This window comes from Budorcas taxicolor, chromosome 1 (assembly GCF_023091745.1).
Source record: "Budorcas taxicolor isolate Tak-1 chromosome 1, Takin1.1, whole genome shotgun sequence".
Taxonomy (NCBI): domain Eukaryota; kingdom Metazoa; phylum Chordata; class Mammalia; order Artiodactyla; family Bovidae; genus Budorcas; species Budorcas taxicolor.
In genome coordinates this window covers 182,369,184-182,386,234 of record NC_068910.1, presented here as the reverse complement: position 1 = coordinate 182,386,234, position 17,051 = coordinate 182,369,184, and the positions used below count along the sequence as shown (strand labels likewise).

Sequence of the window (17,051 nt, the reverse complement as noted above, 5' to 3'; positions counted from 1 at the left end):
CGGCCATGCTATCCCTTTCCCCGCCAAAAGCAGATCCTTCAGCCTCGCTCCACAAGCCAGCCCCACCCTGCCCTGCCCTTTCATTCCAGAGAGGAACGGTCACGAGGCCAAGAACGCGACTCCACGCACTAGGCATCTCCCCGAGCTGGACCCGAGCAAGCAGCTAGACTCGGCGAGAGAGTGGGAAGGAGCCTTAGCGAGCAGTTCTATGGCCCAATGGCTTTCCTCTACCTTCTGGTGCGGGCCAATGAGGGGCAAGGGGCGGGACTTCCGCCTCGCCTTCGGTGTTGTCGTACGCGCTCCGACTCTGGGCTGTGGGGGTCGGTGCGGAGATTCAGTCATGAAGTCGGGGTAGAGACTTCTGCAGCGACGCGGCTGGCTGCCTGTTTGTGTTGCAAGGTCAGCTTCCAGGTAAGAGCCTCTCCTGCGTGTCGACGGCCGGACTGCAGGTTTTCCCCCGTGGGGCCTGCCGGGGAGAACACACCCCCTCGCCCGCCCTGGAGCTCCGAGGCGGCCCCGCCGCCGTGCTCTTGGCTGCTCCTCAGGCTGGGTGCGGAGGGAATTAGTTTAGTTTAGTTTTGTTTCGCAGAAGATAAAATAAAAAAACCCTGCGCTCAGAGGCTGAGTCTCCCTTGCATTCCTGCGCCACGAGTTTGTGTGTATCTAAAGTTGTTGGGTTATCTGTTTCGCTTCTTGCATTCCGCTCTTGAGGTGTCTTGAGCCTGGGAAGCTGTCCGGAAGTCGTCTCTTTCCGGGCGTCCCTGGGCGAAGTCGCTTGAATTTAGTTGTGGGAAGGCTTTAGTCTTTGGGAAAAAAGAGGGCAGTCGCCTCTTTTCTTTCTAACCTTCCTGCCACCCCCACCCCCACCCGGAAGCTCGATAGAAGGTGGGATGTGATTCTGCTAGGGACAGATAACCACGTCCTTGCCCCCTAAAGTTGGCAGCTCTGCCGGGACGCTTATTGAGTTGACCCGCACTGATGAAAGGACTTTATCTCAGAGAGGGAGTGGGCAAACACCGAAGCCAAGCGATCCCAGAAGCACCCATGCATATTTGGTGGCAATCACTGAATGTTCTCTGTCAGCTTTTGGGTAAATTCCTCTATTTCATCCTAATTTGGCAATAGTAGATTTCCAAAACCATCGTTTCATCTTCAGTTTCAGCACCGTGGGCAGCTGCTTAGGTTCTTTGTTGTTACTCCAAACTAGCCTGACAAGTGTTCCTCAGTGATGCTGCAGGAACAGGGAAAACTCATGCATTCCTTTCCACAATGATCTGTTGTTCTCCAAGGAGAACATCTGCAGTATTTGATACAATGTAAATAACTAAGATGGGTGTGCTGTCGGAGAGTTCTAGTTAGAGATACATCAATTCAGGGTTTAAGGCAGGGCTTTCAAGGATTTAATCTTTTTAGGGATACATTTTAATGGGTCTGTGAGATTAGCTTCATTTTGGAGTAACAAAACTGCGCTGTAGTAGCAGGTATTTTTGTTTGTTTTTGTGTTTTTGATTGAATAGCATGGGGGATTTTAGTTCCCCTACTCTGTGGTAGCAGTTTAGAAGAACTTTAAATAGTATATAAGAAATGTGGTGGGCGTCTCTGGTGACTCAGTGGTAAAGAATCCGCTTGCCAGTGAAGGAGTCATGGGTTCGATCCCTGGATGGGGAAGATCCCCTGGAGGAGGAAATGGCAACCCGCTCCAGTATTCTTGCCTGGGAAATCCCATGGACAGAGGAGCCTGGCGGGCTACAGTCCATGGGGTCCCAACGAGTCAGGTGAGACTAAACAGCAGTATCAAAGAAGTGTAGTGCAGGGCTCATGGGGATTTTGAAATCAATTTAGTGCATTGACATTAATGTTAGAAAAAAAACAAATAGCATAGGACATCCTGTGGAGTAAGAGTAAGCATTATTTCATGAAGCTTTTGTTTCAGGTTTTAAAAAATGTATGAATGTGAAGAGGAAGATGTAAATGTATACCGTATTATTGTGGATTGTGGCAAAACGCTGGATCCCAAATTTGGGAGTCAGACTGGGTTCAGCCTTCAGCTCTGCCATTTACTAATTCTGTGACATTATCTGTGAATAAGGGAAGAATTATAATAATTGATATAAAATATGTCTGTTACATAGTTAAGCCTCAAAGTAGTTGTTTTTGTTGTTGTTATTTTTTGGAAATGTTGGCTAGAAGCCCAGTTAATTCTGTAAGGAATGACAACTACTGTTTTAATAATATATTTATTTTTATCCCTGCCTTTATTTGAAGCCAGCAAGCTTCATGTCTCAGTGTATAACAGTAAATCATGTGGACAAAAATGTTAATTTGCAGCGTTTAATATTGAAGGATTGGGAGTAAGTTCTCATCTATCCTTGTTTAAAGCTCATTTCTTGTAGGCATTTTGCAGGGGCCTGTTACTGCATTCAGCACCCCTCCTTTGATGTTTTTCTGCATCCCAGAGTAACATAGATTTATCAAAAGTTTTCCAGGCACTAATTTTAACAAAGTAAGGGCAGGACTAAGGGTATGATAGGTTTGTGTCTTTGAACAAAATTGGATAGGAAGGCATTTTATGTTTTATAGTTTTTGCCATAAAGATATGTGAAATAGCATGGTCAGATATCATGGTGTGCTTATTTCATGTTGGTATGACCTAAAAATGGTTGACGTTTAAGTAAAAAGTGTGGTTTTGGACATTTTGAAATCTGGGAATGTTTAGCAGAAGTCAAAATGAGTTTGGATCAAAGTAGTGTTTTGTACCATTTGACATATTACTGCCATATGGCATTGCATATGGTAATTTCACATGACATTAAAAAGGGAAGAAACTAAGCATTGTTAGTTTTTTCAAAAGAAGAAACAGAATTAATAGACATTTCTTTTAATTAGGTCATGGTAGGTAATCATTGTTTCAAAATTCATGTATTCTGCAAATATTTATTGAGCATTTATCAAAAATGCTAGTTTTCATAATCCTTTTACATTACATAAAAGCTAATTAAGGAACAATGAGAACATATAATCAGTATTGTCAGTTTACATATCATAGTACATAGATAACAATCACAGTCATAATAGCTAACATTGTTTACTACAGGCAGACAATTCTAAGCACTTAATATTTGTGATTTTCTTTTTATAGATAGGGAAATGAAGGCATCAAAAACACAAAACTTTCTGAGTTCACACAGGTTGTTAGTGGAGTAACTGAAATTTGAATCTAGGCATTCTGATTGTAAAGCCTGTCTTGTATAATGTTTTATTAAAAAATACAAAATGCTTGTGGAGTTATTTTGGATTCTTGCTGATTTGGATGACTTTGGTTAAGCTCTTTTGACCCTTGGTTTCCTCAGCTCCTTCCTCAAAAATATATTATTAAGCCATTATGTTTTTGTGGGGTAAGGATAATTTGTGAAGCTCTAGACAGAGTATGTGTTCGATAAATCATATGCCTCAGCCTTTTCCTTTCATACTGAGGATGTGGCCATTTGAAAGATTGTTAGCAACTGGAAGAGGACGATAGAAGAAAGAATTTCACCTAAGGACACTGCTGAAGCAAAGGTATAGAAGTAGGAAAGCAGAGAACATTTGCCATGGTAGTATGTTTAAGGAACAGGCTGGTATAAAGATAGATGGATAGAGTTTACAGGAATCCTTAAAGGAACCAGGTTAAAGATTTTGTACTTGATTCTTGGTTGAGAAGAATCCCTCTTTATAGATACTAATTTGGAACAGTCCAGTGAAGGAGTGGAAGCCTGGAGATAGGAATACCACAGAGTTTAATAACAGTGGTTGAAGCAAGAAGTGATGATGGTGGGATTGTTGTGTAGGGTTTAGATTGAGACTGTTAAGTGAGCCTGGGAACCCACAGAAGTATGGACCTTATTTTGGGGAGGGAATTATGATGAAGAACAGATGTTGGTGGTGGAAGGGGATTTAGGAGAAGAATTCATGATACAGTCTTTGGCTTTGGAGCTGAGGATTAGTTCAGATGTTTGGAAATGTAAAATGGAACCTGGGAGCTCTGTGTACTTCATAAAAAGAGAAGAGACCAGTTGCTCACATTGTGAGGAAGTGGTCTAAAGCCATAGTCCCCCTGTGGGTCAGTTTCACAGGAGAGATGTGACTCCAGAAGACCCTCAGAAATGCAGATTTCTCACTTTAGATAGAGTTCTACCCACTGTTTTCCCCTGTAATGTTTTTTTGCATCCTGGGAGGATAGGGGTAAGGTAGTAGGGAGGGAAATTTTTGGAAAATTAGCAAGGCTCTCATTTATTATTTCAAAAGAGAGCCAGTAAATTGAAGACTAGGGATTCTCACATTAATAATTTGGAAAGATGGTGTGATTTTTATATAGTACCAGACACTTATACACGTGTTGTATGTTGCATTGTGACATCTCCAGATTTCTTATTTTGTGTCATCCCCTCTTTGTTACCCTGAATTAAATAATAGACCTTTAAAATCAGAGGATCTATGTGCTTGTTATGGGTCAGCAATGAAGAGGGGATCTAGAGAGATTGTATTCTACTTAAGCCGAGACTGTGGGAGAAGAAGCTTGGAGGATGAGAGGAGAAGGCCACTTGGTGTGGTAGGAAGTCTAGCAATTCTGTGAATCCTTGAACCCATTCTCTGGCTTCAGTTTCCTCATTTTGTAAGATGATGATGATGATAACACCAGTTCTGTCCTGTTGCAGGAAGAAATACGCCTGGAGGCCCTTTATACTTCAAAAATGGAGAAGGAAGTGGCAACCCACTCCAGTATTCTTGCCTGGAGAATCCTGTGGACAGAGGAGCCTGGTGGGCTGCTGTCCATGGGGTCGCACAGAGCCTGACAGGACTAAAGTGACTTAGCATGCATGCATGAATTGGAAAAGGAAATGGCAACCCAGTCCAGTATTCTTGCCTGGAGAATCCCAGGGACGGAGGAGCCTGGTTGGCTGCCTTCTATGGGGTTGCACAGAGTGGGACACGACTGAAGTGACTTAGCAGCAGCAGCAGCATATTTCACAAAGGGCTCAGATCTAAGTAGAACGGCCTGTGGTTTCCTTTCTTGGCATATTTTCTAGAGTTTGGTGCAGTTAGGTAGTGGCATGATATTAAATTAAGTGGTATAGTAATTTACCGATCTCTGAACTATTTTCAGTTTCCTGTAACGCAAGACCCAAGTAACTGGCCAATCAAATAAGAAATTGGACATTAAGCATAAGCATTGAGACAAGGAAGGTTTGCATAATCTGTTACTCCATTGCTGGAAACATTACTCGGACTCCACTACTTACGAATTTTTCTATCACAATCATTCACTCAACAAATATTGAGGTATTTTTTATATCAGTTGTTTTAGGCATGCAGAGTATGTTAGTGAACCAAAAAAAAAAAAAAAAAAATTAAAAATAAAAAATCCTTGTCCTCATGGAATTTACTTTAAAATAAGGTTAATTTTAATAGTTGAAAGTAATTAGATTTTTCTTGTGTTCTGTGTTTAATATAAAATCATGATTCTGAACAGATAAAGTAAGAGTACTGTAGCAGATTGTAACTAATTTTGTAGAGCACTTTAAAGGAAGGGACTGCATCATTCTGACTCATGCATGTCTCCCCATTTCCCCTTTTCCTAATGAAATGACTTTAATGTATTTAATACTCAGCAAATGTAGGTACTCATTAAATATTTATGATGGGGAGAAGGAAGTTGTGTTAAGGCAAGGGGCAGATCTTAAAGACAGAGGAATCAGTTGAGTGTAACAAGTATTAAGGGCCCCATGTGCTCACTAGATTGAAGGTACAGAGAAAGACAAGTGTGCTGTGAATTGCATTGCCTGGCTTATGCATTGCCTATGAGGTTGAAGTGGAAAGAGAGTTATATTGTAGCTGAAAGCATCACCCTTAAAGGAATTTGGGTATCTGGGTGTTCCCCAACTTGCCCAATAAGTAGCTCGATGACTTTGCATAGATAACTTGATCTCTCAGTTCATTTCCTCATTTGTAAAATGAAGTAGTTTGAATTTTCCAGTTAAAAAAGTCTGCTTTTAAGACTTACAAAATGTCTTTTATCATTTCACTTTATTAATATGGATAAAACAGAGCTGATCATGAACTTCCATTGAATAATAATCAGACTGAATTTATGCTTTTAGTTAACAAACTAGATGTTTAGAAAAGATGTCTACAAAACTAATGCTACCTATTTGATGTTATTTACTAAGAAGACTACATTGTAATTTTAAAAAACAAGGCAAAATATAGCCTAACATGTAGTTTCCTCTTTTGCCTTTATGAAGGAAAAATAAGCCGTAATATTTTAGACCCCAGTAAAGGATGTTACTAGTTCATACTTTAGTTCTACAACAGCCTTTGATTACTGTGCTAGGTGCTAAGTTTCTCAAATCTGAAACCTCCTAGTCCCTAACAAATTAAATGTTTTGTTATACCGAGGTGGCCCGGAGAAGGCACATAATGAGAGGCGCAGAGAAGAGAAAGTTCAGATGGTTAGAGGTTAGAGGAGATTGAGGTGGAATGGCAAGGGGCAGAACTGGAGCGGTTCATGAACTTTTTAGTTTTCAACTTTATTCTAAAAGTTGTTTATTAAGGAATTTTAGGCAGGGAGCAGTGTGATCAGGCATCTTTATATCTTTCTTTATATTCCCTTTAAGAGAATGATCCATGGGGAAGATATTCATCTTGCTTCCAGTTATTTCAGTGGTATAAATCCTATTTGAGGAACTCTGTCTTTTATTCTGAGGAACAATGTTAATTGTGTGGTTTTAGGGTATCAGTAACCTTGAAATAATTGGACATTAAAACTTATTTATGTCCATAGCCACATTAATGTAAATTGAGAAGACAGCTGAAAATTAAAGGTATTCTGCTTATTGAAATGAGACCGCTTCTGGTCAGGTAAGAATTTGACTTAGGGTTATTTCTAAGGGGCTAGAAAATTTTGTCGAAGTTAGATTGAATATGACTCTAGTTTGGGCTCATTTTCTAATGATCAGGATATCCAGTTAAACTTTTAGAGGGAATGAATCTTCAGGGAAAAATAATCCCACCTGATGATAGGTAACTATTTCTAAATCAAATCATAAGAGAGTAGGAGTTGAATTTCTGCTTTGCTTAGGTGTAAAACACCTCATTAAATATAATGAAATAAAATAATAAATAAAATTTATAAATAAAATAATTTGTCTAATCACTGTCCTTGTAATTTACATATTTGACCTTCAAAAAAGAACTGTCCTTGTAAGTTATACATTTATATAACAAGTATTATAAATATTAATTGCTTAACATTTTTTGAGGTGAGGTTCATGCAACATAAAATTAACAATTTTGAAGTTACTAATTGGGTGGCACTTAGTAAATCACACAGTGTTGTGCAACCGCCACTCTCTATCTAACATTTTTATCACTAGAAATTAAAACCTTGTACCCATTTTCTGCTGCCACCAGCCCCTGGCAGCACCAGTTTGCTGTCTGTATGGATTTACTGGAGATCTCATTTATTCTGGAAATCTTATATAAATAGAACCATACAATATGTGACCTTTAGTGTCTGGCTTCTTTCACTTAGCATAATGTTTTCAAGGTTCTGCAAGGTTGTTGCAAGCTACATTGCTGTATGTATGAATCTTTCCTTTTTACAGCTTAATTATTTTATTGAATATATACAGAATCTATTGAAGGACATTTGGGTTCTTTGCATCTTTGGCTATTGTGAATATTGTTGCCATGAATATTCATTGATAACAGTTTGTCTGAGAACTAGTTTTCATTTCTTTTGGGTATATGTAAGGAATGGAGTTGCTAGATCATATGGTAATCCTATGTTTAGCCTTTTGAGGTCTTGCCAAATTATTTTCCACAGTGACTGAACCATTTTACATTCCTACCAGCAATGTATGAGGGTTCCAGTTTCTCTTCATTGTCACCAACACTTGTTCTTTCCCAGTTAAAAAAAAAATTAGTGCTATTGCTACCCATTTGAATGCAGAGTTCCAAAGAATAGCAAGGAGAGATAAGAAAGCCTTCCTCGGTGCAAAGAAATAGAGAAAAACAATAGAGTAGGAAAGACTAGAGATCTCTTCAAGAAAATTAGAGACACCAGGGGAACATTTCATGCACAGATGGGCTCAATAAAGGACAGAAATGGTATGGACCTAACAGAAGCAGAAGCTATTAAGAAGAGGTGGCAAGAACACACAGAACTGTACAAAAAAGATCTTCACAACCCAGATAATCACAATGGTGTGACCACTCACCTAGAACCACACATCCTGAAATGTGAAGTCAAGTGGGCCTTAGGAGGCATCACTGTGAGCAAAGCTAGTAGAAATGATGGAATTCCAGTTGAGCTATTTCAGATCCTAAAAGATGATGCTGTGAAAGTGCTGCACTCGACATGCCAGTAAATTTGGAAAACTCAGCAGTGGCCACAGGACTGGAAAAGGTCGGTTTTCATTCCAGTCCCAAAGAAAGGTAATGCCAAAGAATGCTCAAACTGCTGCACAATTACACTCATCTCACACGCTAGTAAAGTAATGCTCAAAATTCTTCAAGCCAGGCTTCAGCAATATGTGAACTGTGAACTCCCTGATGCTCAAGCTGGTTTTAGAAAAGGCAGAGGAACCAGAGATCAAATTGCCAACATCCATTGGATCATGGAAAAAGCAAGAGAGTTCCAGAAAAACATCTATTTCTGCTTTATTGACTATGCCAAAGCCTTTGACTGTGTGGATCACAATAAACTGTGGAAAATTCTTCAAGAGATGGGGATACCAGACCATGTGACCTGCCTCTTGAGAAATCTGTATGGAGGTCAGGAAGCAACAGTTAGAACTGGACATGGAACAACAGACTGGTTCCAAATAGGCCCTGCTTATTTAACTGTATGCAGAGTACATCATGAGAAACACTGGTCTGGAAGAAGCACAAGCTGGAATCAAGATTGCTGGGAGAAATATCAATAACCTCAGATATGCAGATGACACCACCCTTACGGCAGAAAGTGAAGAGGAACTAAAGAACCTCTTGATGAAAATGAAAGAGAAGAGTGAAAAGATTGGCTTCAAACTCAACATTCAGAAAACAAAGATCATGGCACCTGGTCTCATCACTTCATGGGAAATAGATGGGGAAACACTGGAAACAGTGTCAGACTTTATTTTCTTGGGCTCCAAAATCACTGCAGATGGTGACTGCAGCCATGAAGTTAAAAGACGCTTACTCCTTGGAAGGAAAGTTATGACCAACCTAGATAGCATATTAAAAAGCAGAGACATTACTTTGCCAACAAATGTCCATCTAGTCAAGGCTATGGTTTTCCAGTAGTCATGTATGGATGTGAGAGTTGGACTGTAAAGAAAGCTGAGTGCCGAAGAATTGATGCTTTTGAACTATGATGTTGAAGAAGACTCTTGAGAGTCCCTTGGACTGCAAGGAGATCCAACCAGTCCGTCCTAAAGGAGATCAGTTCTGAATGTTCATTGGAAGGACTGATGTTGAAGCTGAAACTCGAATACTTTGGCCACCTGATGCGAAGAGCTGACTCATTTGAAAAGACCCTGATGTTGGGAAGGAGTGAGGGCAGGAGAAGGGGACAACAGAGGATAAGATGGTTGGATGGCATCATCGACTAATGGACATGAGCTTGGGTAAACTCGGGGAGTCGGTGATGGACAGGGAGGCCTGGTGTGCTGTAGTCCATGTGGTCGCAAAGAGTCGGAGACGACTGAGCGACTGAACTGAACTGACTGGTCTCTGTGTGAATGTGAGGCAGTATCTCACTGTGGTTTTGATTCACATTTCCCTAAGGACTGATGACTTTGAGCATCTTTTTATGTGCTGCTTTGGCCATTTGTGTGTCTTCTTTGAAGAAATGTCTATTCTAATTTTTTGCCTATGTATTAGTTGAATTGTTTGCTTTTTTATTATTGAGTTATGTATTCTGAATAGTAGATCCTTATCAGATGTATGATTTGCAAGTATTTTCTTCCATTTTGTGGGCTGTCTTTTCATTTTCTTATTAATATCCTTTGATGCATGAAAGTTTTAAATTTTGATCAAGCTCAATTTATTTTTGTTTCTTATACTTTCGATGTCATATTTAAGAATCCATTGTGTAATCCAAGATCATGGAGATTTACTGCTTTATTTTCTTCTAAGAGTTTTATCAGTTTTGCTCTTGCATTTAGGTCATTTAATTATTTTGAGTTAAATTTTGCATATTGTGAATTTAGGGTTACAGCTTCATTGTTTTGCATGTGACTATCCAATTGTTCCAATACCACTTGTTGAAGAAAGTGTTGTTTCCTTGTTGAATGATCTTGGCACCTTTATTGCCAATCTTTTTGGCCATAGAACTATGGATTTATTTTTGGACTCTCAATTCTGTTCCTTTGGTCTATATGTCTATCCTTATGCCCATACCACATTGTTTTGATTATGGCTTTAGAGTAAGATTTTAAAATTGGGAAGTGTGAGTCCTCTAGCTTTGTACTTCTTTTTCAAATTTACTTTGAACTATTCAGGGCCCCTTGTGGTTTCATACGAATTTGAAGATTAACTTAACCATGTCTGCATTAAAAAGGCTGTTGGAATTTTGATAGGGAATGTATTAAATCTGTAGATTGGTTTGGGTAGTATTGCCATCTTAGCAATATATAGTCTTTTTTTTTTTTTCTGGTCACACCGTGTGGCTTGCAGGGTCTCAGTTCCCTCACCAGGGATTGAATGTGGACCACAGCAGTGAAAGCCTGGAATCCTAGCCACTGGGCCACCAGAGAACACCTCAGCAATATTTAATCTTATAATACACGGGTTATCTTTCCATTTATTGAGGTCTTTGATTTCATTCAGCAGTGTTTTGTGGTTTTCTGTGTACAAGCCTTTCACTTCCTTATTAAATTTATTCCTGAGTATTTCATTCTTTCAGATACCTTTATAAATGCAATTGTTTTGTTTTGAATTATTCATTGCTGATATGTAGAAGCATGACTGATTTTTGTGTGTAGCATTAATTTCTTTTAATGGTCATTTACCTTCTTTTTTTAACTTTATAAGCTGGATCACATAGGTAAATAAGAAAGTGGGAAGTGGAACACTAAAGAATTTTAATCTCGATGTATGATTATTGTGAATATTAGTAGTATGGGATGTCCTTTTAGCATAGTGTTGAATGATTATCTACTTACGCTATTGCATTCCTGGTATCAGATTACATACACTTGGTCATTATAATATAGATAAGAATATTTTATTTTCTTTAAGCTTGAAGAAAGGTGGGGATATTTATTTTTAAAGTTAATTTTTTTTGCAACTTAATTCTGATGTTACGGAGAAAGCCTTAGGGATAAACCATGTTTATCATTAAATCTAGTTCAGAAATCCATGAATAATAAAAATAAGGTTAGAATAATTGTTGTTGTTTAGCCACTGAGTTGTGTCTGATTCTTTTTGCGACCCCATGGACTGTAGCCCAGTAGTCCCTCTATCCATGGGAATATGGGAGTATTCAGTATACAGGCAAGAAAGCAGGAGTGGGTTGCCACTTTCTTCTCCAGCAGATCTTCCTGCCCCAGGGATTGAACCTGCATCTCCTACATTGCAGGTGAATTCTTTACCACTGAGCCACCAGGGAAGCCCTTGGAATGGTAGCTGATTTGAATATGTAAATTATCATTTATATACAGTAGTTTACCTTTCTTAGTTTTCCTTGAAAGAGGGTTTCAAATATTTAGCCTTAAAATTTCATTATGAACAATTTCATCTGTTCAAATTTCATATGAACAATTTCAATCTTACACATAATTAAATAAGTGCAAATTTGTACAGTAATTAGATGGTCTGAAAGGGCTGGCATTTCATGATACTCGCCTGTATTTGAATGGTAGCTCCATTATTTAAGAGGTAAGCATTGTTGGGCAAGTTACTTAAGAAAGTGCATACTTTTAATGTGCTTGCTATATTCTCAGCACTGCTATAAGCACTTAAAGTTATTTATCTAATTCTCAGTTTCCTATATTTATGGAAAGATAGTAAGACCTTCCACCATCTGTTGATACTGTTGGGATTATTAAAAGAAATAATGCATATTAAGTACATAGCCAGACATTAAAAAAATAATTTATAGCATATGTAACTTATTATCTAACACCAACAAAGATGAGAAAAGGATAATCAGTGTTTGAAATGTACATTTATTTGGAATTATAAATATTAATAGGAATATTCTCTCTGGAAAGCAATTGGCTACATGTATAAAGTTTTAGATCGTTTCCTTGGCATAGTGATTCCACATTTAGGAATCTATACTAAGGAAACAATCTGACTGAAATATGGAAAGAGATTTATATTTATCATAGAATTATTTATAATTGCAATAGGTAGATTCAACTTAACATTAAACAGTTGAGGGATAGTTAGAGAAAGTCATGATTTAGCCATATAATATAACATTCAGCAGCTGTTAACAAAATATTTATGAAGAGTTTTAATAACAAGGGAAAATGATACAACTTTAAGTAAAAAAGCATACAAGTCATAATACAATAAGTATAAAAATGATAATAAAATATGGATTGGAAAAAAAACTGCCAGTAGTGGTTGGATCAGAGAAGTAGAACCAGTGTGAATGATGTGGGTGATACAGAATAAGGGAATAGACTTTTAAGAAATTGTGGTGTCTGATTAAGGAGTGTATCAGTGACAGTGCTGTTGCTGTTGTGCCGTAATATGTTGGGTGAACTGGGCCCTTATGGGTCGGCTGGGTGGTTGGAGAATGAGGGTGTGTAGGGACCTGTGAGAATGAACCAGAACACATGGGGATGGACACTCATGTCATCTGTGAATGTTAACCTTTGGGTAATCAGTATTTTTTTCATATCTTCTACTGAGCATTACTTTTAATATTAGAAAAAACCATAAACATTTTATTAGATAACAATATAATGAATAATGTATAAGGATTAGAGGCTGATTACAGTGGCATTAACTTAAATCAGTAAATGGTGGATTTACCTGGCCGAGAACTTTGATCTGTATTTTACAACTCTCTTCATAGTCTTTGCAGTTCCAACTTCAAAAGCTGAGTTCAGTTTGTCAGGTTCTGAGAGGAATCACAGTGATTTTTATAGCTGGTAAATTTTCATTCATTTGTACTGCTAGTATTTAGACAAGCCTCAAATAATTTGTTTTGAGTTTTGGAAGAAATTGTGTTGGTTAATATAAAATATGTATGTGTATATTTTAATTTTGAAATGATCTCATTTCTAGAACAGTACAGGAACGTTTTCTTTTCTTCCTTAATCATTTGAGAGTAATTTGTTAACCTCATATTCTGTACTCACCAGAAACTTTAGTATAAGATTCCTACAAACAAGGATATCTTCCTTTGAGAAATGACTGATTTGGGGGCTACAGCAAGGAAAATACAAGATGGGACAAGAAAATCTTGTGCCAGGAAACAGAGACATGCTCAAACATGATGTGATTGTTGTTGGTTAGTCACTAAATCTTATCTGACTTTTGCAACCCCATGGGCTGTAGCCTGCCAGGCTCCACTGTCCATGGGATTTTCCAGGCAAGAACACTGGAGTGGGTTGCCATTTCCTTCTGCAGGGGATCTTCCCGACCCAGGGATCGAACCTGTGTCTCTTGCATTTGGAGGTGAATTCTTCCCACTGAGCCACCAGGGAAGCTGGGGGTTATTCACATAGGCCCAGTGTAATCACAAGATTTCCTGAAAGTGGCAGAGGAGGAGTTTGGAATGAAGTGATAATGAGAAGGAATCAATATACCATTGCTGGCTTTGAAGATGGGGCATGGGTCACCTGAGCCAAGGAACTTGGGCAACCCCTAGAAGCTGATAAGCATAACAATCAGTTGTTGCATAAGTTAAAACATTTTGTTTTAAAACATACATGGATAATAACCTAGACTAGAATAAGAAATTTGTGTGACTTTTAAAAATAAGTGATACGTCAAAGACTGTGGATGCCCTTTCAGATTCTGCACCAGTGGCCACGATGAACACTCATGGCCATGTACTCACTTTCCTTTTTCCCTGTTATTAAGTGAGAGAAGCACTGTCTCACTTAAATACTGTTAAGAGCAGAAAGGTAACTGTAAATTATCAATTCATTTTCTTTCTGCTCCAAATTCACCCTTCAGTACCTGCTCTGCAGTAATAGACTGCACTCTAACCATTTCTCCTTTACAAAGAGCATGATGTTAAGCTTTACTAGGTGCTAAAGGGGTCAGGGTGCTGGAGGGGAAGGGATTTTCTTCCTTCTTAGTTTCCTAGTGTTCCCTTTCCTAGCTGTGTGTGTCCTGTTCCCCTCCCCCATTCCCTGGGGACATCTGGTGGTGCTCTGCCTCAGCCACATGCCCAGAGTAAACAGGCCCTCACTGGTCCTGCAGTCCCGGTCCAGACCTGCCTTGCCATGGCCCTTCTAAAGTGGACACCATGTATGTCAGGCCTTGTGCAGGCAGTGCCTTGACATCTGCATGCCTGTGCATCAGCCTTGGGTTGCTTTTACCCAGGGAATTGTCTCCTACAGTTCTCTTCACACGCGTTCTATGCGTTCTTGTGCCTGTAGCAGTGTCCTGACTACCTCTGCACACTTGCTCAGCAACCTCATAACCCCTGCATTCCAGAGAAGGGTTTCCTGCTTGTCTGGCAGTGTTGGACCAGCTCTGGTTTGCGCAGTCTGATGAAATTCTGTTATCGCGTGTGCTGCAACCAGTGCTTCACCAGTGAGAAGCTCCGGGTTTGAGGAGGGGACACTTCTCCCAGGTTTAGTCTTTTGGGGTACTCTCCCTCAGCTTTATTTTTCCCATCAGAATTTAATAATTATTTTTCTTTAAAAAATTACAAATGTCTTTATTGACTTACAGCTGGCAAATAATACATATTTAAAGCTTACGCTTTTATTAGCTTTGACATATTTGTATAACAGTGAAACCATCGCCATACTGAAGTTAATGTTTTTGTTTGGTATATGTTATATAAAATAAAATAAACTTTAGAAAGTTTATTTTGAAATGTGCAGGTAAATGTAAAATAAAATCATGAGAGTCCCACCACCCAGAGTTTACACATACATGTTAACAGGTTGTTTCATTTCATAGTATTTATGCATCTTATGAATGTAAACATGAAATATTTTTAACAGTTATACAGAAAAGAAGCCAAGAACTGAGTCTTGGAGTGATATTTTAAGAAGCAGTTGTTATCATCAGTGGGAATGGGATGTCTTGATCTGGCACCCCATACTCTTACACCATTGATTTAGTAGGATAAATTTCATGCCCCAAACAGTGTATGGGGCATTGGGCATGCTCAGCTTTTTGTTCAGAAATTATGCATAAATTAAAGGAAAAGGGTGGAGTGGGAATAATGGATATGAGAATTCGTTCATTTATTCTAGTATTTACACGTAGAAATTGAGTCCCCTAAAATAGGAAACTGGAATGATAACACAAGTTACTTTTCCCTGCAGTGTTTTTGTTTTACTTGACAAGGTTGTTCTGAGGATTAGATGGAAAAACAGTCACATCAAATACTTAGCAGAGCGCTTATGTCAAAATTAGTAAATTCTCTACTGATCTGTGTATAGTGGTGATACTGATATTTGTGTGAAGCATCATAAAAAAATTTGATTCAGAAGATTGATATTTTGAAGTATAGATACACTAGGCATGAAGTATTGATGCATAGATTTTAAATATTTATTTAAAATAAATATTTGGCTGTGCCAGGTCTTGGTTGCGGCATTTGAGATCTTCAATTTTAGTTGCAGCATGTGGGATCTTTAGTTGTAGCTTGTGAACTCATAGTTCCCTGACCAGGGTACATGGAGTCTGAGCATTGGAAGCTCACAGTCTTAACCACTGGACCACCAGGGAAGTCTCTGCTGGGCCTGATTTGATAACCTAGAAAACCATAATTTTCTACAGTGTTTCCCCAAATGATGCTTAAGAGTCTAATGTTATGAAAGCAATTCATTGTCAATTGTCTTTCTTGTTTGCTGCATGGCTTGTTGCTGGGGTTGGCATTGGCACTGGTGACAACGGTGGTATTGAAGAGAAATATGTTTATTTTTTGTTTACGTTTCTACTTCCCTCCCTCCCTTCTTTCTCTTCCTTCCTTCCTTTCTCCTTTTTCTTGCTCTAATTTGACCCTCTACCCCACTCCTCTTTGACTTACAAGAAGTTTATAAATAATGACTTGCTATAGTACTTGCCAATCTATAGTTGAGAACAGTGTTTTTCAAATTTGGCTTGATCATGTGGATTCACTAGGGGATGTTTTTAAGAAATAAAATTATAAGTCTTCTGTCTGAATCTCTGGGAGGGACCTGGGAATATTTATTTTTACCACAAGCCCCTGGATGATATGTGCTATAGACACGTTACTAGATCCCATCTCACGTGCACTGAATGAGAAGATAACAACTCTGGGTTGAACATGTCTGGTTTTTAGTAGTTGCTTATTGTTTGTTGATTCGGTATGTGTGATCTTAATAGGGTTCTGCTTGCCAGCTTTCATATTTCCATGTCGTCAGAAAAGCAAAACAAAATCTTGTTTTAAAGACAAGCTGCTTTATTTTTGCTTTTTTTCCTTTTAAAAATAGAGGGAGATTTCCCTGGTGGTCCAGTGGTTAAGACTGCAAGCTTCCAATGTGGGGGGCATGGTTTTATCCCTGATTGAGGAACTAGGATCCCACTTACAGCATTGCGTGGCAAAAAAAAAAAAAAAAAAAATTCAATATCATAGATACAAGAAAATGCACAAAACATTTGTATATGGCTTCAAGAACAATTATAATGCAAATTCCATCTCATGACAGCCCAGGTTGAGATGTGGACTATTGCTGGCATCCCAGAAGCATCTATTTCTTGGTCACACCCCCTTCCTTACCTTTCTTGCCCTCAAGGTATCACAATCTTGATTTTTATGATGATAATGTCCTCATTTTTCTTTACCTTTTTACCTCTTAAATGTGAATCTGTACAGAATATCTTCTGTTTTGTCTCCTAAAGAACTTCATGTG

At 38.6% G+C, this 17,051-nt stretch overlaps 1 protein-coding gene across 1 annotated transcript in view; it reads left to right on the top strand.

Annotated features, from left to right (window-relative positions):
- Positions 1-307: 307 nt before the first annotated feature.
- Positions 308-17,051, top strand: part of RNF13 (ring finger protein 13) — a 122,739-nt gene continuing 105,995 nt past the window's right edge. The window contains exon 1 of the mRNA XM_052638958.1: positions 308-411. The gene's annotated coding sequence lies outside the window, so the exon portion shown is untranslated. The remainder of the gene's footprint in view (positions 412-17,051) is intronic.